This window comes from Callorhinus ursinus, unplaced genomic scaffold (genome assembly GCF_003265705.2).
Source record: "Callorhinus ursinus isolate GAN/ISIS: 27379988/994484 unplaced genomic scaffold, GSC_fseal_2.0 scaffold22, whole genome shotgun sequence".
NCBI classification, from domain to species: domain Eukaryota; kingdom Metazoa; phylum Chordata; class Mammalia; order Carnivora; family Otariidae; genus Callorhinus; species Callorhinus ursinus.
This window is the reverse complement of record NW_027397084.1, coordinates 22335323-22362492: the sequence shown is the minus strand read 5'-3', so window position 1 is coordinate 22362492 and position 27170 is coordinate 22335323. Positions and strand designations below refer to the sequence as shown.

General features: G+C 36.3%; 1 protein-coding gene across 4 annotated transcripts in view; it reads right to left on the bottom strand.

The window, feature by feature from the left end:
* The window catches only part of ADGRB3 (adhesion G protein-coupled receptor B3), a 722049-nt gene that overhangs the window by 605281 nt on the left and 89598 nt on the right, over positions 1-27170 (bottom strand). The window lies entirely within an intron of this gene.

The window sequence follows — 27170 nt, the reverse complement described above, 5'->3', positions numbered from 1 at the left end:
GAATGGCATGGTAGCAGGAGCGCAGAGTGCGACAGGAGTGAACGGGAGACACGAAGGCCTCACTTCGTTACACTTAATGATCACCTTTTCCCAAATTCCCTGTCTCTCTCTCCCTCCCTCAAGATCCTCCTCCTCTAACCAGAGGGTTGGCAGAGAAAGAAAGTGTTCACAGACCAATGGAAGTCTGATTTTCCTAATCCAACACGGGGATAACACTGTCTATCCTGCATACCTCATGATTAACATGAGGATCAAATACACATTGCACCTGAAAGCAGTTTATATGTATTTTTATCCTTAGTTTTAATCTTTGACTTCCAGAGAAAAGTTAAACTTGCTTCCTGACTAGAAGGAGTGACCCAAACCACAATGTGACACTAAGATTTTCCCCCAGGGACCTGTTCTTTTATAGAACTCACATTTCCTCTGAATTTATATTCACTTCATATTTTTAGTTGTTACCTCAGACGAGTAATATAGCCTCTCTGATTCCCAAAGTCCTTCTATTTAAGGTGATTTAATTTCTAAATCCCACTTTAAAATGACCTTGTGCTTTTTAAAAATTGCATCTCTAACAGTCTAGCAAAAATTTCCAAGTTGGTACCCTTCCAAGACCTCAAACCAAATTTGTCATGTTGTCTTAGGGATTCACCAGCCCCTCCAATCAGCACCAGGCTACTTTATTTTTGTCAATGACATATCATTTTAAAAATGTACCGGGTTAGGAAAATGATTCTTCTTTACTTTCACTATCCTACCCTCACATTGTCACTGATATTTTTGTATACAAATTCTGTTCTCCGTATAAATCATGTATAGTGTATATTACCACAATTTATCCTATCATCTAGGGTGATGCCTTTTCCACAGTAACTCTTCCTGGTTTTGATGAAAATGATGTGTTGTCATTTATTCAGGCTCACCCTATTAACATCTTCCGCGTGTACCTCTGTTTCTTGTGTCCTACTTCAAATGCTATCTCTGTTAAAAGTAAATACAACTCTGAGAAAGAAACTGAGGGTTCTAGAGGGGAAGGGGGATGGGTTAGCCTGGTGATGGCTATTAAGGAGGGCACGTATAAGCAAACAACGAATCATTGAACACTACATCAAAAACTAATGATGTAATGTATGGTGACTAACATAAGATAATAAAATTAAATTAAATTAAAAAAAAGGCACAGCAAAATATCAAAAAAAAAAAAAAAGTAAATACAACTCCTTCACTTTCCATCAGCATCTACTTAAGGATTTCCAGAGCCAACTCCGTTCTTTTATCACCCAAGGCCTACCTGAGTCTTCGAGGTTAATTTGCTTCCAGTTTCTCCCACCACTAAAATATTTCACAGGTCTATACCAGATGTACACACTAAAATATGCTTTTATCAACCAAAAACAATTACTCAAGCATGGAATGTATGTGCCTGTACCCTCTGGAGTAAGAATTTGTATGTTGCCTCTTAAACTCAATCCCAAAGGCTCAGTCTGACACTTAAAAAGTGTCTATCAACTGGATCCATCTTCTCATTTCACATATTTCCCTTATTTAGTCTTTATAGCTCTGAGACTTGCTAATTCATGCCTTTATATTTCAGGAATATTCTACCATAACTGAAAAGCCATTACTTTTTTGGGACTAAGCCATTTCCTATAACCTCTAATAAGCTGATTCCATATCCCAATTTTAATTTCTTATAATACTCATAATGCATTCCCTTATAATTTATTTATATATACTTACTTTACCACTTCAAATTTTCATACACAAATTTTTACCCAATTAGATCATATATTCCTGAAAATCTAAAACCTTTGTTATAAATGTCTGTATTTTTGATGGTATCTGGCATGGGCTGATGTGGGATAGTTCGCTAATGATAATTGAATTGAATTAACACAGAACTACAGGAAATATGTAATTAGTTCCCAGTCATTCATATTACTACATTACATCCTCAGGGCACTTTATGTTATTGTGGACAGAGGATTTACAGTGGTGTCACACACAAAGTTTGTGCTCTATAAATAATCATATATACTTAATACTTAAAGTAATTGAGAAATGTCTTCTTCCACTTATGTTCCCTCTACATATGAAACAGGATTTTGTAGCAGTGAATGGACCCCGATTTTGACAATGGCTACAAACAGATGGGGGAGGGAGGATACAGTATATTTGTGTTTTCTTTGTAAACCATCAGTTTTTCTTATTTCTCTAACAGGTTGCATTTTGAATTATTTGCATGCAAAATGCTTCCTTGATATGGGAGAAAATTTAATAAGCTTTTGGTTATGTAAATGTGTTAAAATACCTAGGAGACAACCATTTTGCATAATGATATATTTTTAAATAGGTTCTTCCTGTCTCCATGAACTTATAATTCTGCCGTTTTGTTTTATTTTATTTTATTTGAATATGAAGGCGGGTCTGTGACTGGGCAAAAGAGAGATGCAGTGGAAGTGTGCTTTCCTATGCTAAACTTTGGCATATTAAGGGCAGTGGGACGGGGTGGAAGTCAAGTGGTCATAAATTGTTTGGGAGTGATCTAGTTAAGGATAGCCTTATTGAGGTGAGGAAAACTGGCCTATGAAACATGGTTGAAGGCAAAGCAAGGGACGCTTGCTCAACAACGGACCACATCTTATCTTATGGAGCCTGAGAGCAGTCATATCTAGAACTGAGTTGTGGTCATTCTTGCCTGTGGCTGGCATTTTCAGTAAGTACTGTGAGATAGTCAAGCTTGGATTTAGCTGTGCTCTGAGGGACAGGTTAGAGGAGCAGCTTGTCCAGGTGGAGGAGAAGCCATCCTACGAGAGGGAAGCTGAACTTGAGGGGCAAGAAACAACCCCAGAAAAGTGGGACAACAGTCTGAGCAACCCAGGGCAGATGGGTGGGAGAAGTACGAGTTCCTTGGAACTCCCAAAAATACATGGAAAAAGGAGCCTGGGAAAGGACGCACTTCTTGCAGTTCGGCATGCTGCAATCTAGGCAAATGGCTCTTTGGTCCTTAAAGGTTGATGTCTGATGTCTGATATCTGCAACATTTCAGTGAAATGCTTTAAAAATGTGCTGTTTTTCTAACCTCTATTATACACATCTTCCATCAACTCATACCACCCCCACCTCTACCCCACATCTCTACCCCCACTCCATCTGCTGGTCACTGGTAGGTTTTAAAACGCACAGCAAAAGAGGTTGTTAAAAATAAGGCAGAGATGAATGGAAATCTTGCAGAATAAAGAAATTGTTGTTAAATGCCAGAAAGAAAAAAAAATGTGATAAACAAAGTTATAAGCAAGATAAAATTAAAAATTAATTGACCAGTTTCTTGTTACTATTTTGCTTCAGTGCAACTACTTAGAAGAACTACATTTGATAATATGGAAGAATAAGGGCTAATGTATTCTAGTTTATGGATTCCGTTATTCACAGGCTCTAAAGAATAGGAATACAAAAACACTGTTCTTGTGCAGTCAATAATGCATATGACCTATTTTGACTTATCCTTTCCCACAAATCCATCCTACCCCCAAGTCACATAGATTGAAACTGTGTACTCAATGCTGTGTAAGTCAGAAACATAAAAAAGCTTTTATAACAGCTCAGCAATTACAAGAAATCCCAGTGTTGAATAAAAGGCCCTTGCTTTAATACTAACTTAAATTTAAAAATATTCTACAAATTGCTACTTCTTTCTAGAGCAATAGTTTTTATTCTTACCACAGAATATGTGGATGCTGATGTTTATGGCAGCAATGTTAATTGTTGACTTTTAATAAACCCAGTTTTATAATATAGCTGCTGAAACTTTGATGTAATTTGTTTTCAATTATCCAGTATAATCACAAGGTAGATGCTCATTAATCAAATATCTTGGTTTGCAGAGAGATGTTGTATATGGGTCACCAATCATCCAAGAATTTGAGTACACTAAAAGAGTTAATTCCTCATTTGTTATAAGCATTCTAAGTTTTTATTGATTCAGATTGTGTTTCAGGAGCTCATGTTATTATAGGGTCATGTATATCCTTACAGCTGTGTAGAAATGCTGCGTATTACACCAAGTACAGAAGACTACTCTATGTTTGACTATTCTGACTTATTCATCAGTGGTCATAAGCCCTGACTCTGAATAGCAGAGTCCTTTTTTTGTGTGTATTTTGCAACTATTCCACAGCTGCTGCTGCAGAAATGTTAGAATAGGTAACCACAGTGATTAAACCATGGTGATTTATGAAATGTAACAACACTCTATTCCTGACAACCAGTGTCATTGGACAGATTCACGCTGACATAAAACTTAATCGTGATGTAGTTATTCGAAACCACTTCTATTCAACATTACAATATGGGACTAATTTACATACAGTATTGCCCATGAAATAGTAATACTGCTAATGACAATTTTTTTGCCAAATGGTAATATGAAGGCTTGCAGGCATTTTGTTGCCAAGAAAACTCTCAACTAGATAATTCTATTTCTAGGTTTCATAATCTCCCATAAACTATTCAGACGAGATCGGGTGTGTTCAGGTGGTATGGCCGTAAGCCGTCCCATAAGCTAGTCAAAGGTTCTTCCATTTCACACTTTCATATCAACCTTCTTCCTTACTCCATGATTAACACCAAATTTACAAACGCGATTTGTTGAAATAATTTTATGTACAGTTCTGAGATATGCTGAAGTGTATGGAAATGGTATATTCAGATTCTGAGTCAATTCTAGAAGATTCCTTCTGTTGCCTGAGAAAGGATTCTATAGGTTCAAATGGATAAAAAGAATAATTGATCAAAAAGCATGCCATTTGACCACAGACCACAAGTTCTTTTTTTTTTTTTTTTTTTTTTTGGATAAGTAACTTCCTCCTTTATTTAAAATAAAGTTACTTCTCACTGGATTGGAAAGCGAAATAAGGTCAAAAAATTGAGTTCACTAGAGGCTGTATGTAAAGAAAGGTATGTGGTACCAGCTTCTATTTTCTAAAGACTTAGATTTAATCCAGTGATAGACAGTCACTTAAAAAAAAAGTAGGATGAGTATTTGGAAGAGAAATAAAGGGCAGGAATGAATTCTCAAGCATGGAGAATAAATAATGATGATTCTATGACAGACATTTATTTTATTTAATATTTACATTTCACTGGTGATTATATTTACATGTTTTGTTTTAAAAATATTTTAACTTTGATGTAGTGATCCACGATCCATTGTTTTCGTATAATGATGTATTGTATGGTGACTAACATAATAAAATTTAAAAAGAAATAATTTTTTAGGGGCACCTGGGTGGCTCAGTCGGTTAAGCGTCTGCCTTCGGCTCAGGTCATGATCCCAGGGTCCTGGGATCGAGCCCCACATCGGGCTCCCTGCTCAGCGGGGAGCCTGCTTCTCCCTCTGCCTCTGCCTGCCTGCCTGCCTACTTGTGCTCTCTCTCTCTCTCTCTCTCTGTCAAATAAATAAATAAAATCTTAAAAAAAAAAAGAAATAATTTTTTATCCAGCACATACTCAGTGCTGAGGGAAAGAAGGGATTTTCTAGCAATTACTCTGTTTGTTATCAATCAGTTTGAAGCTTTTTCTTATGCTCTGTGCCTGTTGAAAATGATTTCTCTCAAGAAAGCCTGGCTCTGTAGACACGGTTCAGGAAAGTGAGGTCTTTGAGGTTCCTGTGCCAGGTCCTGTAGCTGTGTTTTTAGACCCTAAGACCAAAATCTCTGAGGCCTGAGCCTTGTTTTGGATTCAAAAGTACCTGTGCTACTCCAGTGTTACTTCAACAGCCCATTAGGGTAGAGATTCAAAACATGATACCAACAAAGGGCCTAGGTTTAAAGTGCTCTGTTTCAGCTTCTGTGGGTCTGTTGACAATAATCTTGTTTATTTTGCACTAGAATCTGGCAGTTTTAATAACGCTTCTTTTTAAAAATTTTATCTCCCGTAACAAGGAGTTCTTAATCGATTGGTCCATTACCACAAACTCTGTCATGAATATGAACGTTATATAAATGTTTGCCTTTGAGTGATTTCACCATTTTTGCTGCGCACCATTCATGTACAGATAATTCATTGCTCTCTGAGAAGCAGTGCAGAACATCACATCTACGTGAGCCTATTTTTCTGTTCACACAAGAGTCTTCATTCAGATATATACATACACACACACACACACACATATACTTATATATAAACAAATTTACATATTACATGTGGTTATATAATTTAATTCACAGAAGGCAATTTAGTTTCCAATTTCCTGAGGGCCTCATTGCCTCTTGTCATGCCTACCCGAATCTTGTGTGAACCATCACTAGTACATGCAGCCTTAACAAGGTAGTGACTTACGGAAGCTATAAGATGACTCTGAGCCTGCTGCTTTTTTGACAGATATATTCTGTCCATAAGACACAACAACCCAATAACGGCAAATTCAACAATCCACTAGGGAAAACAAGTGGACTTTGGGACTAAGAACATAGAGTGAAACATTAGAGTATATGAAAATCAAATTATCTTCAAAGAGTATTAAATAAAATTTAAATGTTAGTTTTAAAAGGATTAGAGAGTCAAAAAATTACAAAAGAAATCAAATGAATACTTTTGGAGAGTCTGGAAAACCTACATAAGAAAAAATCAATAAATAAAAGACAGAAAGCCCAAGGATAAATAATAAAATGCTCTATGAGAAAGGAAGAGTGAAGAAGGAGAACAGTTTTACAACCAAAGAAAGGAATGCTCGAGGGCCACTAAGACAACATTCATTTCACAAGGCACCATGGCCTGAGCTCTATTAACTTATCTGATTATATAAAAATTATAACACTTTCTACAGTGAGATTCTTCCTTAACAAGTCACAGAAAGGTTCTTGTAAATCAATAAGAAAACATAAATAATCATAATAAAGAAGGAGAAGTTGTCTAGAGATATGAACAAGAGGTATCCAGGAAAAATACAAATCACTAATAAACATAGGAAAAAGTTCTCATCTCACTAGTAATCAAAGAAAGGTAAATTAAAACAATAATATGATCATTAAAATTACATTAGCAAATATTGTTCATTTTTAGATAAATTATTTAAATTGATAATATCCTGTGTTGGCAAGGCAATACCAGAAAAGATATTCTCAAGTTTTATGAAAGTTGATTTGCAGGACTAATTAAAAATAAAAAACAGAAAAACAAAAATATATATATCTGTGATTGAGAATTCCAAATACAGGAATGCATCTGTAAGAAAATTTGTACAGAGTCATTGACTGTAGCACTTTTTACAATAAAAATGGCCATCAACAGAAGAATGGCAAACAGCGACTGACAAATGCCGTGCTGTCAATAACTGTAACATTATCATCAACATCACCTTTATTACAAACTATAAAAAAAAAGCCACAGAAGGAAAGCTGTGTTATATTATGAAGTGCAAAAGGCCAGCTGCAGCACAAAATAAATGATAAGACCTCTCCGGGGAAAAAACAGGAACTAGATATGTTTATATTATATTATATTATTATATTAATAGGTATGTTCTAAATTCACTTCTAAATACATATAGACAGATATATGGACACAGATACATGATGTAAGATAAATATATAAGTGACATATATGGATGTGATGCACAAAAATCCTGTGGAAGGATGGAAGGATACATATGGATTTTTTTAAATACTTTTTTATTGTAGTGAAGACACACATAACATTTACCTTCTTAACTGTTTTCAAGTGTACAGTTGAGTAGTATTGAATATATTCACACTGTTGTGAAACAACTCTGGAACATTTCATCTCTGATCCCAAAAAATCTATACCCATTAAACCATAACTACCCTTTTTCTCTGTTCTCTTTCAACTGTACCAACTCATTTTTCAAAGAAAACCTTATTTCTGAGAATGAAGGGCATAGAGACTGTTTTTATTTTTCTTTCTCCTCTGTCAGAGAGAAATCGCAGAGAAAGTAGGAAAACTGTCAGATTTATTTTTAAATGTATATCACCTGTTATTGGAAAGGCTCGACTCTTCCTTCAGACATTTAAGTTGTGATATACTATAGAAACAGTATGTTTAATTAGGAGTTGGAAAATCTACAATGTATGCTGAATTCAAACTACTTTACATCATGAAGAAGCTTCTCATTAGCAATGATTTATGGTAAGACTGAAAAAATAACACACAAGCAACTGATTTTCCAGGATTTCTCCAAAAGTCAGTTGCAAGGCTATAGTACTCTGTGTAAGACATCATTGAGTCTTACAACTCTTATTTCAGAGAAAGTGTTGTTGTATAGCTTTCTTCACTTCTAGGCTAAATTCTTCATATAAGATACATGTGTGTTCAGTTTTTTAATTGAACTTTTAACAAAGGAATTTGGGTTCAAAATTTTTATGAAATTTCTCATGTTCCCCTTCTTACTAATGGAACATAATCATTTCTGAGTGATGATGAGATAACTTTCACACTTAGCTAAAAGTTTATAAGGAAAAGAATGTAAAATAGGAAGATAGAAAAGAATATGTAAAAGAACATTTCATCAGAAGCAAACATTTTTAGGCTCTAAGGAGTCAACGACGTGAATTCAACATGCTCCCTCAGTAAGCCAGTTTGATATTAGATTACCTGTTCACATATCTGGATGGAAAAGCCACTATGACCCTAATGGTAAAGAAAACCAGACTGCTTGTGTTCAAGTATCAGCACCACCACCTGCTAGCTGTGTAACCTTGGGGAGGTCAGTTGGTCTCTTCTGCCTCAGTTTCATAATCTGTATGGTGTGGATAAAAACAGTATTTCCTAGAAAACAAAAATATTTCTTTTTTTTGCAGGGGGTGGGGTAATAACCCAGATCAACTTCTTAATTCCCTCAGCTAAAATGCAGATCATCACTTGCACAACAAGTAGCAGCAAGGGTTGGATCATGGGAAGGATTTACTTGGCCTCCAACTTCCCCTCTATGTTTCAGTTCCCACAAACGCAATAGTTTTATAAGAATAGAAATGAAAGAAAAGGTTGTGTCCCAATTTAAATTCTATAAAAAATTACTGATGTTCTTTTGAAAGATTGAAGCTAGTTTTTCAAAACATATCGATACAAGTAAATATTATGTCTTACTAACAATATAATATGTGAAAAAATAACTGCAACTATTGGACACATATTTTTAAAATGAAAGTACATTTAAAATTAACACTGACATTGTGGCCCATATAATGCCATGGTTCCCATGAAATTTATGATTCACTCTCACTAGCCAACTTGGGATGTTTTTAGAAACACTGTATCAAATTCTAAAACCACCCTTCTGCTGTCCCCATCTGAAGTTAATGATACAAGTTAAGCTTTTCTAAAAGGTGTTTTACTTAACTATTTTGTTTGTTGTTATTTGATTTCTATCACTTTATTTTTTTAAGATTTTATTTGTCAGAGAAATAGAGAGAGAGCGCGCGCGCGCACACGAGCGAGCCCACAGCAGGGGGAGCTGTGGCAGAGGGAGAAGCAGGCTCCCCGCTTAGCAAGGAGCCCGATGTGGGACTCGATCCCAGGACTCTGGGATCATTACCTGAGCCAAAGGTAGACACTTAACTGACTGAGCCACCCAGGCGTCCCTGTTTTCTATTTATCACTTTAAGGATTAGTATAACCAGAGCCCTTTGAAAAGCTTGCCCAAACACATAACACCATGTCTGATTATAAATGGCACAGACCTTCACTCACTTAAACATACCGAGATTTGTTTTGAAAGGAATTCTTTATTGATTAACAGAAAACAATTCATGCAGAAAACATTATATTGGCCTAATCAGGTGCACAGTAACTGACAGAAGACAGAAGCCAGAATGCTTTGGGTAGATCTACTACATTCGAATACAGGCATACCTCACAGATATTGCGGGTTAGGTTCCAGACCACTGAAATAAAGCAAATACTGCAATAAAGCAAGCCAAATGAAAAGTTAGGTTTATACTAAACTGTAGTCTATTAAGGATGCAATAGCACTGAAAAAAGAAAGTTCTTAATTTAAAAAGTATTTACTGCTAAAAAATGCTAACCATCAATATGAGTTTCAGTAAGTCATAATCTTTTTGCTGGTCGAGGGTCTTGCCTCAATGTTGATGGCTGCTGACTGATCAGTGTGGTGGTTGCTGAAGGTTGAGGTGGTTGTGACAGCTTCTTAAAATAAGACATCATTGAAGTTAACCACATCAATTAACTCTTATTTTCACAAATACTTCTCTGAAGCACGCAATGCTATTTGATAGCATTTTACCCATAAAACTTCTTTCGAAATTAGAGTCAATCATCTAAATCTGCCACTGCTTTATCAGCTAAGTTTATGCAATATTCTAAATCCTTCATTGTCACCTCAGCAATCTTCACAGCATCTTTACCCAGGAGTAGATTCCATCTCAAGAAACTACTTTCTTTGTGCATCCATTAGAAGCAACTCCTCATCTGTTCAAGTTTGATCAAGAGATTACAGCAATTCAGTCCCATCTTCAGCCTCCACTTCTAATTCTAGGTCTCTTGCTGTTTCCACCACATCTGTAGTTATTTCCTCCACGGAAGTCTTGAACTCCTCCACATCATCCATAAGGGTTGAAATCAACTTCTTCCAAACTCTTGTTCACGTTGATATCTGAAACTTTTCTCATGAATCACACATGTTCTCAATGGCATCTAGAATGGTAAATCCTTCCCAAAAGATTTTCAAGTCATTTTGCCCAGATCCATCAGAGGAATCACTATCAGTGGCATATACAGCGTTACAAAATATATACCTTAAAAAATAAGACTTGAAAGAAAATCACTCCTTGATCCATGGGCTGTAGAATGCATATTGTGTTAACAGACATGAAGACATTAATTTCATTGAACATCTCCATCAGAGCTCTTGGGGGAGCAGGTGCATTGTCAATGTGCATGTTTTGAAAGGAAGCTTTTTTTTTCCTGAGCGGTAGTTCTCAACAGTGGGCTTAAAATATTCAGTAAACCACATTATGAACAGATGTGCTGTCATTCAGGTGTTGTTATTCATTCATAGAGCAGAGGCAGAGTAGGTTTAGCATAACTCGTAAGGGCCCTACAATTTTCAGAATGGCAAAAGAACACAGGCTTTCACTTAAAGTCTCCAGCTACATTAGCCCCTGAGAGAGTCAGCTCGTCCTTTGAAGCTTTAAAGTCAAACACTGACTTCTCTTCTCTAGCTATGGAAGTCCTAGATGGCATCTTCTTTCAGTAGAAGGCTGTTTTGTCTACACTGAAAATACGTTGTTTAGAGTAGCCACCTGTTTATTATCTCAGCTAGATCTGGATAACTTGCTGCAGCTTCTACATCAGCACCTGCTGCTTCACCTTGCACTTTGATGTTACGGAGACAACTTCTTTCCTTAAACCTCATGAACCGACCTCCCCTGTCTTCAAATTTTTCTTCTGACTCTTCCTCAGCTCTCTCAGACTTCATAGAATTGAAGAGAGTTAGGGCCTTGATCTGGATTAGGCTTTGCCTTACGGGAATGTTGTGGCTGCTTTGATCTTCTGTCCAGACCACTCAAACTTTCTCCCTATCAGCAACAAGACAATTTCACTTTCTTATTATTCTTGGGTTCACGGAAGTAACATTTTTTGTTTCCTTCGAGAATTTTTCCTTTGCCTTCACAACTTGGCGAGTGTTTGGTGCAAGAGGCTTAGCTTTCAGCCTATCTCAGCCTTTGACATACCTTCCTCACTAAGCTTAGTCATTTCCAGCTTTTGATTTAAAGTGAGAGACCTGTACTCTTCCTTTGACTGGAACACTTAGAGGCCTCTGTAGGTTTTTGGCCTAATTGCAATACTGGTTTGTGTCAGGAAATAGGGAGGCTGGAAGAGAGGGAGAGAGACAAGGAACTGCAAGACAGTGGAACAGTCTGAACACACAGGACACTTATTAAGTTCGCCATCTCATACGGGTGCAGTTCATGATGCCCCAAAACATTACAATGGTAACATCAAAGATCACTAATCACAGGTCACCACAACAAATATCATACTAATGAAAACTTTTGAAATATTGAATTAGCAGAATGTGACACAGACACACAAAGTGAGTGAATCTTGTTAGAAAAATGACACTGATAGATTTGCTCAATGCAGGGTTGCCACAAAACTTCAATTTGTAAAACACACAATGTTGCAAAGCACAGTAAAGTGAAGGACAATAATAAAACGCATGCCTATAATTGGCATTAATCTCCTATGGTTTCGCCTGTGTTGATGAATATTTTTGTTCACTTGAAAATGCTAACTGAACATCTTCCTTTACAAGCTACAATCTTTTACAAGCAGTTAATACAGGAAGTTGAACAAAAGCAAAGAGAGTTGGTTATAAACAAGTAGGTGAGATAATGAAACTGAAAGACTACTGATAGCTTAAAGTACAGTGAACTACAAGGGATGGCTTAATGTCTGTTATTCATTAACCTACGATCTGATATGTAAACATTATGTAAATTGCATTTAGTACTATGGATTTTTTTTTAAAACTCGGAGTTAAGGAAAGAAAATTCACTTTCCTGGTCAACTAAACCATAGCTCCTTTCTTTCTTGACCTTCAACACCACCCATCCCCACTCACATCTGAGTTTATAGTTACAAAATAAAACAAGCAGAAAAATGTCTCCAAGCGTTCTCCCCTGCATATATACTATCTACCTGCATCTGTACTGTAGACTCTGGTTTCCTTCCTCTCCCTCCATGCTCCTACCTGAAGAAAGGTTCTCCAACTGTGCACCAGAAACAACCCCTCTCTCACCTACTTAAGGGCAAGCTTTTATCCTCTTGGCTCCTTATGTCATCAAACTTCTCCTCTCTTCAGTATAATTATCACCAGCATAATAAAGCATGTTAAACTTTCTCCCACCTTAAAAACAAATCAAAACAAAGCTCCTACCTGATCGCACATACCTTGCCAATATCCAATTCATTTGTCTACTCCACTTTCCAACAAAGTTCCTAGGAAGAGGTATCTTTACGGATTGCTTCCAATCACTCCCTTTCCCATTCACCCTTAAACCTAATCCATTTATGTCATGCAGATTTCTTCCCTTTAAAACTGCACAGAAGGGAAGAACTCTCAGGAAGGGCATCAATGACCACCATGCTGCTAAGTCATCAGTCAGTGATCTGTCCTCATTTATTTGCCTGATAGCATTATTTGAAACATTTGCTCATGCCATTCCCCTTTCTTGACCTGGAGTACAGGACACCGCACTCTTTAGTTTTCTGTCTTACTGATCAGTCCATCTCAGTCTCTGCTGTGTCCTTTTTATGTGTCCAAAGGTTAATGTTGGAGTAACCAGACCTCTTTGCGTCATAGTCCTCAGATCTCTTCTCTATCTACAACCACGTTCTTGGTAAGATAATGCAATTTTATTAATTTGAAATATCCATGGACAACCTTCATATTTTTATCACAACTTGGACCTCTCTTGAGCTCCAGAGTTGCATATATGATGCCTTTATTTGAATGTGAACTACATATTTCAGGTTTATTAGGAACCAAACCAAACTAGTGCTCTCCTTGCAAAACCTGCTTCTCCCATGGTCTTCTTTGTCTCAGTAAATAACTGAGCAACTCTCAGTTGTGCAGGCCGAAAACCTTAAGATCAGCCCTGTTGATTTCCTTCTTACCTTCAATTCCATGCCTAAGCATTCATGACATCCTGTTGGTTCTTGCCTCAAAACAGCCAGACTCTAATAATCTGTCACCATCTCCACCACCTTCTCCCTACCACCATAATTACCCCCCTCATTCGGCACAGGCAAAGTCATTTTCTCTCCTGGGTTACAGGGATACCCTCTTAACTAAATGGTCTCCCAGCTTCCAATGTTGTCCTCCCAACTGTTTCTCAGCCTAGCGGCCAAGGTAATCCATTTAAAATATCTGCCAGAAAAATGTCACTCCTCTACACAAAATCCTCTGATGATTCTTCATCTCACTCAGAGAAACAACCAGAGTTCTCACAATGGTCTGTGTGATGATACGAGCTCTGGATCTCTCCTTACAACTCAGACTTCGTCTGTACTACTCCCTCCCTTACTCAGTTTGTACAAGCCAAAGTGGTCTGCCATGCTTCCTCTAGCTTGCCAGCAATGCTCTGGTTTTATATCTTTTCATTTACTATTTCTTCTGCTGGGAACTGTTTACCCCAAAATGGCAGCATGGTTCACTCCTTTTTCCCTTCTGATCCTTGCTCACATTTCACTTTCTTACTGAGGCCCTACTGAACACTCTATTAGAACCTTATTCCATTCTTCCCAGCAACGCTATTCCTTTTTTATTTTTCTCCATCCACCAGGCAGATTACATAAGTAACTGATGAATGTGTTTATTGTAGACTCTCACCCACTAACATATGGACTCCCATTATTTTTTGTGTACCTTGTGAACCATTGTATCATTAACCCCTAAAGCAGTGCTTGGCTCAGAGGAAGCATTCAATAAATATTTACTGTTGGAGACTTCCAGTTTGACATTTCTTAGCATTAGCTTGAAAGAGTCTTTATGGGAAGCAGAGCTGATTTCTGACCACTGAGATTACTACTAGATCATCAAGGGAGAAGAGACAATCTCTGTTTGAATCCTCCTATTTCAGGGCCCTCAGCTTCCCTGGCCTTAGTTTCCCAGCACGGATCTCCACTGTCCTCCCCACTCCTGCCTTCTATCTAGTGCCTGACAGTAACATCCATATTGCATATGGGGAAAGTGGCAAGAACTTGTATTTTACGAGCCTCAATACCTGAATTCAAATCCTGATGCCAGCCTTAAGGAGCTGAACACTTATTATTAAGGAACAGTGCACTTACATTTCAAATGGAGATTTATAAACAAATAACAAAAAGTTCATTGAGAAATAAAGACATGACTTTTAAACATGTGAAAAATGTGCTACATCACTTAATGAAATAAATGCAAAACAATATTGATACAATTTTTTCACTACTAAATAACATATTAGAAAATACTCCATGCTTTGAAGGTTGTGGGGAATTGGCTCCTCCTGAAGAGAAAATTATTTGATATAACTCCTATAAGAGTATTAATCAGTCTTTATACAGTAATTCCAACTATGAGAAATAATAATCTGAGGTGCACATAAAGATTTAAGCACGAAGATACTCACTGTCACCTGTTATACTGAAATGTTAAAAAATGACCAACATCTTTTAAAATACTAAGAAAATCATGGTTTGTTCACAGACTAGAGTATATCATAATCATGTGTAATATTTCCTGTTATATAGGAAAGTGCTTAGTATATTGTATTAAGGAAAAATATTCCTTTTTTTTTTAAAGATTTATTTATTTGAGACAGAGAGAGCACATATGAGTGGGAGCAGGGACAGAGGGAGAGGAGAGAGAGGATCTCAAGCAGACTGTGCTGAGCATGGAGCCTGACATGGCACTTAATCTCATGACCCTGAGATCATGACCTGAGCCAAAATCAAACAACGGATGCTTAACCAACTGCACCACCCAGGAGCCCCTAAGGAAAAATATTCTTATTGAAAGGTATGGGGTGTATTAAATTGCTAACATGAATAACTTAAGAATGTTTTAAAATGAAGGAGATAGACTGACAGAAAATATAACAACTATTAGTAATGAGTGCCTCTAGATGTTGGGACTACGTTAATAGTAATGCTATAAAAATTACATTTACTATTAAAAATACTGAGAAAAATTACTACATTAATAGTAATTTCTAAAAATTTGCCTACTCCCCTAAGGAATGTAGCTAAATCCAAAGGTTCTAATATTAATTAAGCAACTAAAATTATTTATTTGATATCCAGTCTTTTATTTTCACATAATTCAATCTTTATTCTCCCCTAGTCATACAAATGCCCTCTACAAAGCATCCTAGTTTTGTTTTGGGGACCCCCGCCCAGCCCCCCTGTTAATTATCCATCCAGTGGTCTTCACCTTAGGGTCAGTATTAAATTTATCTTACCAGTATTTACACAGAACCATAATATATCTGCAAGTAATAAGGCTTCTTAATGTTCACTGTAAAATATTGATAAACTATTTAAAGTCACAGCATTCTCTACCCAAAATGCAAAATTCAGAGAAAATAATTTTAATAAAATACTTTTGAGGGGGAGAGGAATGGTTGCTGTCTTATGCAGATTACAAATCTTTCACTCAAAACCTTTCACCAAAACTGAAGCATTCATCTGTTTGAAGACAGAAATTTGGAAAAAAAAAAAAAGTAGGTTTTAAGAATTTGCCCCTAATATGGGCTTATGCAATCTCTAGTTCTTTTTCTCTACAAATCAGATCAGTCTAATGTCTTAAGCCTCCACTGAATAACATTTCATGAAAGGCATGGTGACAGGGTAACCTCTAGTATCCAGGTTAGAAACCAGGGTAAACCTATTTTTCATGTGAGGCTTGTCTGAAATTCAACTATCTACATTCTACATTTTATTTAATAACCTTAATTCTAGAATTTGATTCTAGAACTTGATTATTCATTCGTTCAACTAACATTTTTTATCACATGTAATGTAAGAGCAGTAAGACAGACTCAACTGCTGAGCAAATAATCTCAGGTATGATAAGTGTATAAAGGAGATGGTCATGGAGCTCATAACCAGTGACCCTAGCTAAAGAGAATCCCAGAGAGAGGTGAAGTGGATAGTATTAAAGGTAGAGAGAACAAAGACCATTAGGCAGGAAAAGTCAAGGTGAATTTTTAATAATTAAAATGAGTCCCAGATAGCTTGATACAGAATGGCGAATAAGGGAGGAGATGAATAATATGAGAGTGGAGACAGGAAGATTTACTTCTTTAATCTTTATTTTTTACTTGAAACGAGAAACTAACGATACTGACTTAGGAGTGACATGGTCAGTGCTATAATCTATCACAATTTTTTGAAATTTCTCTTGAGTATCTGTATCAGTGTTGGTCATTTTCATAAGTAGTATTGACCTTGTGTGATCTCTACATTTTTATCACTTCATTCTCCTCATTCAAATACTGAACTTCCTAGCAGAAGCCCAAATTAGACTCTATCAATATGATAGAAATAGGAGACCTTGCAGCTGGCCTGATAAATTGATCTCTGAATTTTCCATAAACAAACCTACTCTGAACCCAAACCTGGATTTTCCCATACCACATTCCTATAAACCCATCTCTAAGAGTTGACCATCCTTCCATATGTCTTGTTAAAATGGCAGTCCAACAGTCTCTTCTCTCTTCCTGTTGTCTCTGCAAGACAGATACACTAGTCAGATTGCCTAGTAGCTGCCTTTTAAAGCCTTGAATGTTCTTGTCATCTGGTTATGTCCACATCTACCCATTTTCATTACCATCCCCCAGTATTGAGTCTACTTCTCAATGTTCTTACAGAACCTGTTTTTCTTCTAATTAGCATCACCCTGGGTATATTTTTAATATCTAATATGGATGGCCCTTTCAAAGCTTCATGACCTCAAATTCAATATTTTCTTTTATTTTCTCATTCCACATATGCCCAAGACTTAACTCACATTGTTATGGTAAGAGGAATAATTTCCTTTCACTCACCACAGTATTTTGGTCCTTTTTCCCTGGGTTTTCAAAAACCACAGAACTCCACATCCTTGACTTCCTTGGTCTTCTTGGTAAGTTAAAATACCATCAAGTATTACCTTTGCCAAAGGATATCCCCAGCATGGATAAAGTCCAGTCAAGATAAAAGGGCAAATGTAATTTTTGAGTGTGAATGCTTAGCTATGAATAGGGAGTAAGAACCTGACAGAAGATAATTTGTAGGCTTGCAGTGCTCAAAAAGGGAAAATAGAAAAGGAATGTTCAAAAATGAAATGCTCAAAACCACTCTGTCTGGGGGAAGTTGGGGGGATGTCTTTGCTCCTTTCCACCTGTGATTTATATCCCTCTGATACACAGCACCATTAATAGTTCCTTCTCAAGTCCCATGAGACACTTTTGCATATCCTACTCTTTCTTAACTATTTTCTTTTCTTTTTTTTTTTTTAAAGATTTTATTTATTTGAGAGAGAGAGAGAGAGAGAATGAGAGAGAGAACACGAGAGGGGGGAGGGTCAGAGGGAGGAGCAGACTCCCCGCTGAGCAGGGAGCCCGATGCGGGACTCGATCCAGGGACTCCAGGATCATGACCTGAGCCGAAGGCAGTCGCTTAACCAACTGAGCCACCCAGGCGCCCCTCTTAACTATTTTCTAACACAAAAATATTTCTATAAACTTTGTTTTATTTTCAAGTGTGTATGTTTATATATCCATTTATGATACCAACTTCTTTCATGGAGGATTTGAGAAAGTACATTTTCTAATTACTAAACAGCACTCTCTTATATCTTAAAACCAAATTTTTCACAGGATAGTGAGTAGTGGTTCTCAGAGTGGGGTCCCCAGATCAATGGCATCATCACAACCTGAGATAATATCAGAAAGGCAAAATCTTGGTCCAGCCCCAGCCTGACTGAATCAGAAACTCTGGGGCGGGGTCCAGTAATCTGTTTTTGGCTTTAGCTGGTTTTAACCAGCTTGATACTGTCCAAAGTTTGAAAACCATGAATAATTTTTCTTAACCCTGATGCACATTAAAAAATACCTGAGGGGCTTTTAAGTAATGCCCACCTAGGACTCACCACAGACCATGTGAATACAATCTCTGTGTGGGAGCCCTGTGTTTTACAAAAAATCGGATACACAGTGAGAGTGGAACCTCACAGTCTCCTTCACCTCCCACACAGATCTCCTGCACTTCAACCTGCTTCCTGCTCTCCCTCAGTGAAATACTCTGCAAAGTCATCCTGAACTTCTTGCTTTCCAATTCCTCAGACCTCAGTCCTCACGTTACTCATCATCTCTCCAGTACCACACCACAATTTTATCATTGGGCGTATGACATGAGAGCATGGCTTTTTATCTTCTTTATTCATTGATGAATTGCAAGTTGTTATAGCTTTTATAACTAGAAACAACTTTCTTTTAAAAATAGTTAATATTAAAATGTTTTAAATAATGGAACAAAATTTTAAGATTAGAAAATTGTTTTCAAATGACCAATTGTTTCATAAGCAATTATTTCGTTATTATAAGGAGTAATAACAAGATTAAATTGATTTATAAAAATACAGTATGTTCATGAGTAGATAAGCTAAATATGCCCATGTAGGTACTGTTCATGTTTTTTCACTTCATTAAACAATAAAATTGTAGAAAAACAACCTGAAAGCATTGATTAGATATATGTATGTACGTATCTATTTATATACACCTCCATATGTGTATATACATCTATTTAAGTTATTAAGGAATACTATTTAATTTAATCAAGCCCATTATGTTTATAACAGTCATCAATTTTGGTATATAGTGATAATATAATCCACATGTCTATAAATTAGTAATATCCAAATATAGATATCTCATTTCTTTCTCATCCCTGAAATTAAATATGATTTTATATTGTAAAAGTAATTAAGATAATATGATCCATTGTTTTACTGCAAATAAAAATAATTTGGTTTAGGCATATGTCAGTGTATGTTTTAAACTATGTCTGTAACTAAAATCTCAGTAATCCAAAATGTGTATAAAAATTATGAGTTTGAACATTAATGATACATATTAGAAAGTACAAAATATATTTATTTGAAGGATACAATCTTTTAAAACATTTATGTTCTAAACTTTAAGCTCTCTAATATAAGTGTCAGCATTGTAGATCATATTCTAATATCATAGGTTAAAATTTTAAGCTTTTGTGTTTTCAGTGGCTCTTTTTGTATAATTTGGTTTGTACTCATCTTGACATCTTGAAATGGAGCATAAGGTATGCATTGAAGTATAATTATGTTATGGTTTATGTTTTTGCATCAAAGTATCATTCATAAAACTCAAATAGAAATAATTTAAATCAAACCCTAATGGAGTTAAGTTTCTTTATGATAAAAAAAACAGAACATATAATAGACCTGTAGTAACTTGCTGAAACAATGCATTTGACTTACTCGTTGCTTGGCCATGGTTCAGAAAAATCATTAACTCCTTCTTGTTTTTTCCCTAAAGAAGATTTTCGTTGCTTTTCTGAATAACTAAGATTTTTTTCTTCCTTCTACCATAACCCTGAGGTCTATGAATGATCTCAAAGCAAGTAGCAGTGCTAGAGAGTAATGTACTGTCTCAAACTGTAGATTAACACCTAGAATAAAAGTTACCTATAGATTTATGATTAACTGAAAACGAGAATACTTATGCATCAAGGAAAGCTACCTATAATTAAAAAGTTTCATTTAAATCATTAGTTTTAGCATCTTCTGCTACTACTTCTCTTTATAACTGAGTTGTTGAAAATTATGGAATTGTCTTTCAAGTTTTACTTCCTTCTTTCCTGCCCACCTGCTAGAAGGGTAAGCTGAACAATGGCCAAAAACAACAAGTAAACTGGTAAGAATAAAAGATAACTCTACAATTCACAATCCTTTAATAGCTAGAGTCAGTTGCATGTGAATTTCATCCATGTGGATCATTTCCATATTTATGTGTCCATATTTTCTAATTCTTTCTTCTAGGTCCACAGTAACTGAGTCATCAACTATATTGTATGTTTGCTGGCTGTGTGTCATAATTCCATCTTAAAAATGCAAATTTCTAGAGGAAAGAGGCATGATGGTATGTAGATTCTGTGTAGCACTGCAGATATTATACACGAATAAAAGCTTACTTCTTTTAGGGGATTAATTTCATTCTCTGTCTTATGATGGTATATTGATCTCTTATGATGGACGTTTCGAGAAGTTTAGAGAGCCAGAAACTTGTGTGAGGTCACACGATTGTATGTGATTAATAATTTACTAAAATTTTAAATATTAATTTACTGTACATTTAATTGAACATAAGAACTTAGATGTCCACCTGATTCAGTTTTGGAAAGGCTTGTAAATGTGCTAGGTCCTGTACATATAAAGAAGAATAGGACACTGGCCCCATTTTCCAATATTTCACTATTTAATCATAGAGACAGACAAGTGAACCAATGGAATAAAATACAGCCTTATTTTCAAATAACAATTGCCTTATATTTCGAACATTCTTTTGCTACTAGATTGTAAACTCTAAGGCAAAGGCAGTTTCTTATTCATCTTTGTATTCCCAGGGCTGAGAACAGTGTTTTACCAGTTTATAACTTAGCACAATAGATTTTTGGCTTCTAGAAATGGTTCCATACTGTAAGAATATAGCGAAAAAATGTGTATTTGTAAACGGAGAATCAATAAAGCAAGGAGAAAAGCCATTATCTGACTATGCTTCCCTCAGCACAGCACTGATGTTAACTGTTCTGAAAAGTGCCACCATAATAGCAACAGTAATTGCAACAACCACACAACAATAACTGAAACTTTGGCTCTGATTCTGTAAGTAGTTAGCATGGGAAAGAGATTCTCAGGGGTTCTTCATGACCCCAGCCTGGCTCAGTGCCCTTAGCTGCCTGCTCTAGAGCACAAAAACCCCATAGAAAATTCAGGCTATAGATCTATAAGAGCCAGAGAAATCCTTCCAGGGTCTGCTGCATACTGTCATTTGGAATCTTCCTGCTCTGGCCTTTTATCCACAATTCCATCATGCTCTCCAACACTAGATAGGACACTCCCAATCTCTGGTTACCTGGATGAGAGATGACATGGGGTATCATTTTCTTAGTATAAATAAGGTTACTAAAAATAGAAGGATAAACAATGCCTTACAATTAAGAACAGAAGGTTTTTGATACTTAGATAATACTTTTTATGACAACTTGAACATTTAGAAAGGATTTTAAGCTCAGGATTACACTTTCCAAAGGGACCTCATATTTTCCTGATTACTTATTCAAAGGTTCTCTTCTGGGTACTGACGTCTAGATTTAGCATCAGTGACACCAACAAAGCTAACAAGAAGAGTTTTCATGGCAGCTCTGCCATCCGAGAGCAGGGCTCAGAGCAGGGCAACCAGGCAGAGGGACAAGAACTCCTGTGGGCGGACTAATACGACACTGTTAATACTGTTAATGTTTTGTTTTGTTTTGCAATGCAAAAAAAAAAAAATCCTCGATTTACTTACTAGTTCAAGTTTGGATTATCCTATCCTTACATTCTCTAAATTTCTTGCCTATTTCAGAGTGGCTTAGCTTAATTTGTTACCCACTAGTGAAAAGGGAAAGAACTTACGTATTTCTTCTTAATGGAAAAAAAAATTGTACATTGCAGAATTCTGGCTTGAGTACGAACTTCTGATAATTATACTTTCTGACTGAGAACTACACTCCTACATAGCATTTTGCCCACTTAAGTCACGGCTGTTCAGCACTGTTTATTGGTTAGGTTTAGCAACCCTGAGAGCCAGCTATTTTGTTGAACCCTGGCTCTGTCTCTTTTTTTGGCCTTGCGACTCTGTGCCTCAATTTCCTCATCTGTAAAACAGGTCTAATAATAGACCCAATATCATAGGGATGCTATCTAGAACAAATGAAATGAATTATATATATAATTAAAAGAGTGCCTTGCGCATAGTGCTCTGAAAGTGTTTATGTGTATGCATTTGTGGGATTTATATATATATATATAAAATAAAGAATTTTGTGTAGCTAATTGGACTCTTTGTGCGCTCTGGAAGATTCAGGGGTTGCAGAAGAAATCCCTTCATGGTTTCAGAAAGTACTTTTTTTTTTGGTTCCACACTGCTAGACTGGGAGATGAAGGTTTGGTGGCATCCACAGACTGCCAAGAACTCAATCTGCATACATAAACATAGACAGAGAAAGGTGTACTGCAACACGGTCAAATACCATCTGGACAAGTAGCGGGAAGTATGGCTTAGGGAACTACCAGACAGCAGCAAACATGTTATCAAGCTGCAAAGGAAATAAAAATGTACTTTAAAATGTCCCTTTAGTGTTCTCGGTCAATATTTTATTTTTCAAAGAACACAGCCTATCTTCTAGGAATTTCATTAATGTGTTAAAACATCAAAATGTCAATTTGAGTGAAACTTACAAGCAAAAAGCCATTCTCATAGAAGAGTCAGAAAAATCAAATCAAGTAAGATTCAATAAAAATGCCCAGATAAAATCAAATGAAATATATTTATATTAAGCTTCTGACAAATAAATGCCTGGTTATTTCATTTTCAAAAACTATTAAAAGTTCAACAGTCCTCTTTGGTGAAGGAGTTCAGTTGGACTCTGGAGAATTGTTTTTTGTCATCTTGACTGGGAAGAAAACCATTTTGTCACCCAGAAAGGCCCGTTGGCAGCTGGCTGGATGCAGTTCACTTAAGGAAATTTGCACAGATAATTCCTAGCACCAATTTTCTAGTTTTTCATGTGACATTTGGATTTTCAAGGAATGTCTCTATAGAATATAAAACCCCAATGTTCCATATATAAGACGACTCTTATGAGCCCTTTAAAATTAAATTGAGAATGTCCCAGTGGAAAAAAAATCCAGAATTGCAGTAACTCTGCAGTTAAATTACAATGTACCACCACAGATTTCCATGTATACCACTTTTGCTTTTTCTCCTTAGTTTACAGAATAGTACTGAAAGTAATTTGGAAAGGCTGTTTAAACACAATCAACCAAGAAAGAATATCCTATTGATCACCTCTTGGTGCAATTCCTCTGATAATCTTTGAATTACCTTAATTACATTCAATTATATATATTTCTTTAACCTAAAGGTTAGTTTTTCTTCCAGGAGTTTGCAAGTATATCCTTATGGGCAACAAATAAGAAGCCAGGGAAACAGTTCTAGGTTTATATTTGTTTTTTTGTTGTTGTTGCATAGATATAGTTTCAGTGCATTTGTTTTGACAGTTTCAACTTGGTAAAGTCATACTTTGAAAACTTGGCTCCACAAAGCTGCTAACTCTGAATCCTTCTATTGTAGAATCACTGAACGGCCAAACTGAAAGAGAAGTAGATATCAGGGGTCACAAAGCCAAATACTTACCAAGGTCATGTACATCATTCCCATATATGGGATACCAAGAGGACTTAAGGTATCCTAAAAAAAGCATTTCTGGTTGAGGACATTAAAACTCCAAAAATTGTCTGGGCTTGACCAAACAACTCTTCAAGGGACTTCAAAAGACCTCCAGTTTCAAATCCTGACCTGACCCAATAAGGAAACTGAGACTCAGAAAGCATGAAGTACCCAGAGGCACAAAGGGTAAAATCCAGGTTACCCGACTTCCATCTTAGTGCTCTGTATGCTTTATCATTTTTCCCTCTGAAAGCAACATTTATTATTTTACTCCAACAGCATTTTAACATGCATAAAATACAGCAGGTCTAACAAGAAGACATAAAGTTCTAGAATCTTACACAACAGGAAATCAAAGTCAGTCCTCAAAAATTCCATAGCTCTAGGGTCTTAATTTTGTCCTGAATATTTTGTATCTCCCATATTCCATATATGGGAATAACCAAACCCTCCAAATAAGATATTTTCCATGCCCTGTCACATGGTCTATCTAAATGCAGTTCAGCAGTTTCAATTCCTGGGAGTCCAGATTGAGCTTTAAGACAGATGGGAGCAAACCATGCAGAACATTTCTTCAATGACACAGCTCATTTGTTTTTCTCTGCATAGAAATGACCTCTATCTTTCTGTTCACTGAGTAATGGATAAAATACCAGACCAGGAATCGGGAGACCAATCGCAGACTCCGTTTTGCGACTGACTGTGTGCACATATCGGGCAAGACACTTAAATTCTTGATTCTGATTTCCTTCTTTCTGAATTGAGTAGATAAAATAATCTACAAAGGCCTTTTCCCATTATCCCTCTCCTTTCTTTTATGTGGCTGTACATACCTTTGGATGAATAAAATTCTCTAAGATGATTAAAAAAAGGTCATGGAATAAAATATAATGTTTGATAGCATACAATATTTGATAAATAATCTTCACCAGGACTAATCAAAATAAACAGCAACCCACCAACACTTACCCTAACCCCACACTCTGGCTCTTATCCACATATATTATGGAAAAATTTATAGTCAATATTATTAATAGTTTCCTAGTTGCCAAACTGATGGCCTCTTTCACAGTCTTTATCTTTCTTAGACTTTCTGCAAAATTTAACATTGTTGTTAATCCTCCAGCCTTCCTCTGTTTTCTTTTTGACTTCTATGACAACACTTTCCCAGAATCTATATTTCTTTAATTAATTTAATTAATTCCAGAATCTTGGCTCCTTTCCTCAGCCCTTCCCTTCAACTTCTGTCAGCTGTCCCCTTTTTCACTGTGCTCTGTGCTCCTACAGCCTCAGTCCCTCTCAGAATCAGAACCACCATCTGTAGTTGCTAATGGTCTAATCTCCTACTCTCTTTTCTCCTAAGATCAGATCAGTCTTCTTAACTGCTCCCTCAATGTGACACAGGCAACTAAAAACCATCCTTACTCTCAAAACAGTTCTTCAGTCTACATTCTCCATGTCACCCAGGCTAGAACCATTCTCGAGCCCTTGTTTAATCTTACTTCTGACATCTAATGGGCCATCAGTTCCATTCAGTTTGTGGTGTAAACACTATTGAAAAACACACCCTTCTGGGTAAATTCACCTTCCGGCTTAGTTTGGATCTTCAGCACATAGTCTACCACAGTGGCCCCCCCCTAACTAATTTCCATCATTCTATTTTTCTCCTATCTAATCCATCAAATGAACTACTGTCTGTATTATCTTTCTAAAGCAAAAATCTGATCACATCATTCCCATTTCTTTAAAAACTCAAGAATCTAAATTCCATATGGGATAAACCCTAAAATTCTCAACATATCCTGCAGCATATTTCAAATCCTAGATTGATACTTCATTTTTGCCTCAGGGCACAGATTTATTCTTGATGAAACTGTGATGTATGTTTATACTGGAGTGCTCTTGAAGGTCCCATCCCTTCTGCCTAGAATATTCCAACCCCTTCCTAATCTGTGAAGATTTCTTTGGCTCCTAAAGGTGACTGACTGCACAGTTCTCTGGCTCCCAATAGCACAGCCATGAGGTCTGACAAATATAAATATATTTGTGGAGATTGTAGGTCAGATCATTAAGCATTAAGAGGGCATTAGAAATTCTGGTATGCGCGGTGGCTGTATCAGTGCCTTTGTTACCCTGTTGGTAATTGTATTTCTGTTAAGTGCACGTGTACAGATCACGTCTTGCTCTTGTTTGTTTCCCTCATGCCTCACAAAATACTTAAGCATTTTCTTGATAATTAAGTAAATGGTTCTGGGATTTATTTTTCCCAATGACAAAAGTTAAAGAAACAGAGAAGAATGAGAAAGGCTCTTCACAAGAACTCATCAAGAGACATGAGCTTTTACACACAATTCACTCTTGTTTATTTGTGCTTATTTGTTATATGCATTAGGCTTGATATGCCAAGATCATAAATTTAGAAGACAAAAGGATGTGCAAAGTCAGTAATCAATTCTCTTATTTTGGAAAACTAAAATTAAGTTAAAATTAAATTTCAGGGGCGCCTGGGTGGCTCAGTTGGTTAAGCGACTGCCTTCGGCTCAGGGCATGATCCTGGAGTCCCGAGATCGAGTCCCCGCATCGGGCTCCCTGCTCAGCGGGGAGTCTGCTTCTCCCTCTGACCCTCCCCCCCTCATGCTCTCTCTCTCTCTCTCAAATAAATAAATAAATCTTTAAAAAAATTAAATTAAGTTAAATTAAATTTCAGATTAAAATTTTAATGTTATTTATTTTTGCTTACTTCTAATACAGTTTTGTGGGAATTTTTTTGTGTGTGGAGTAGGTTTCTTTCATTATTATTTTAAAAGATGTTGCTAGCATCCAGAAGGTAGAAAAGCTTATTTTCACTATAAGCAAGACGTTATTAAATTAAATACTTCCTAGGAAAATAAACTATTGAGACTTAGAGAACTGACTTGTAGTTGATCTATGTTTTGCCTATTCCCAAAAGTCAGTAGAAGACCATTGAACCTCTAAATTAATTTCATATTCTCTATGTTACTGTTAAAATCTGTTTTTAGTCAGGAATTTGGAATCTGTGCAATAAAAACTAAAAGGAATCAATGTATGGAAACTGGATTTCCTAATATGGTAACATGACATCTATATGAATCTTGAAAGTACTTGCGGAGACTTCAA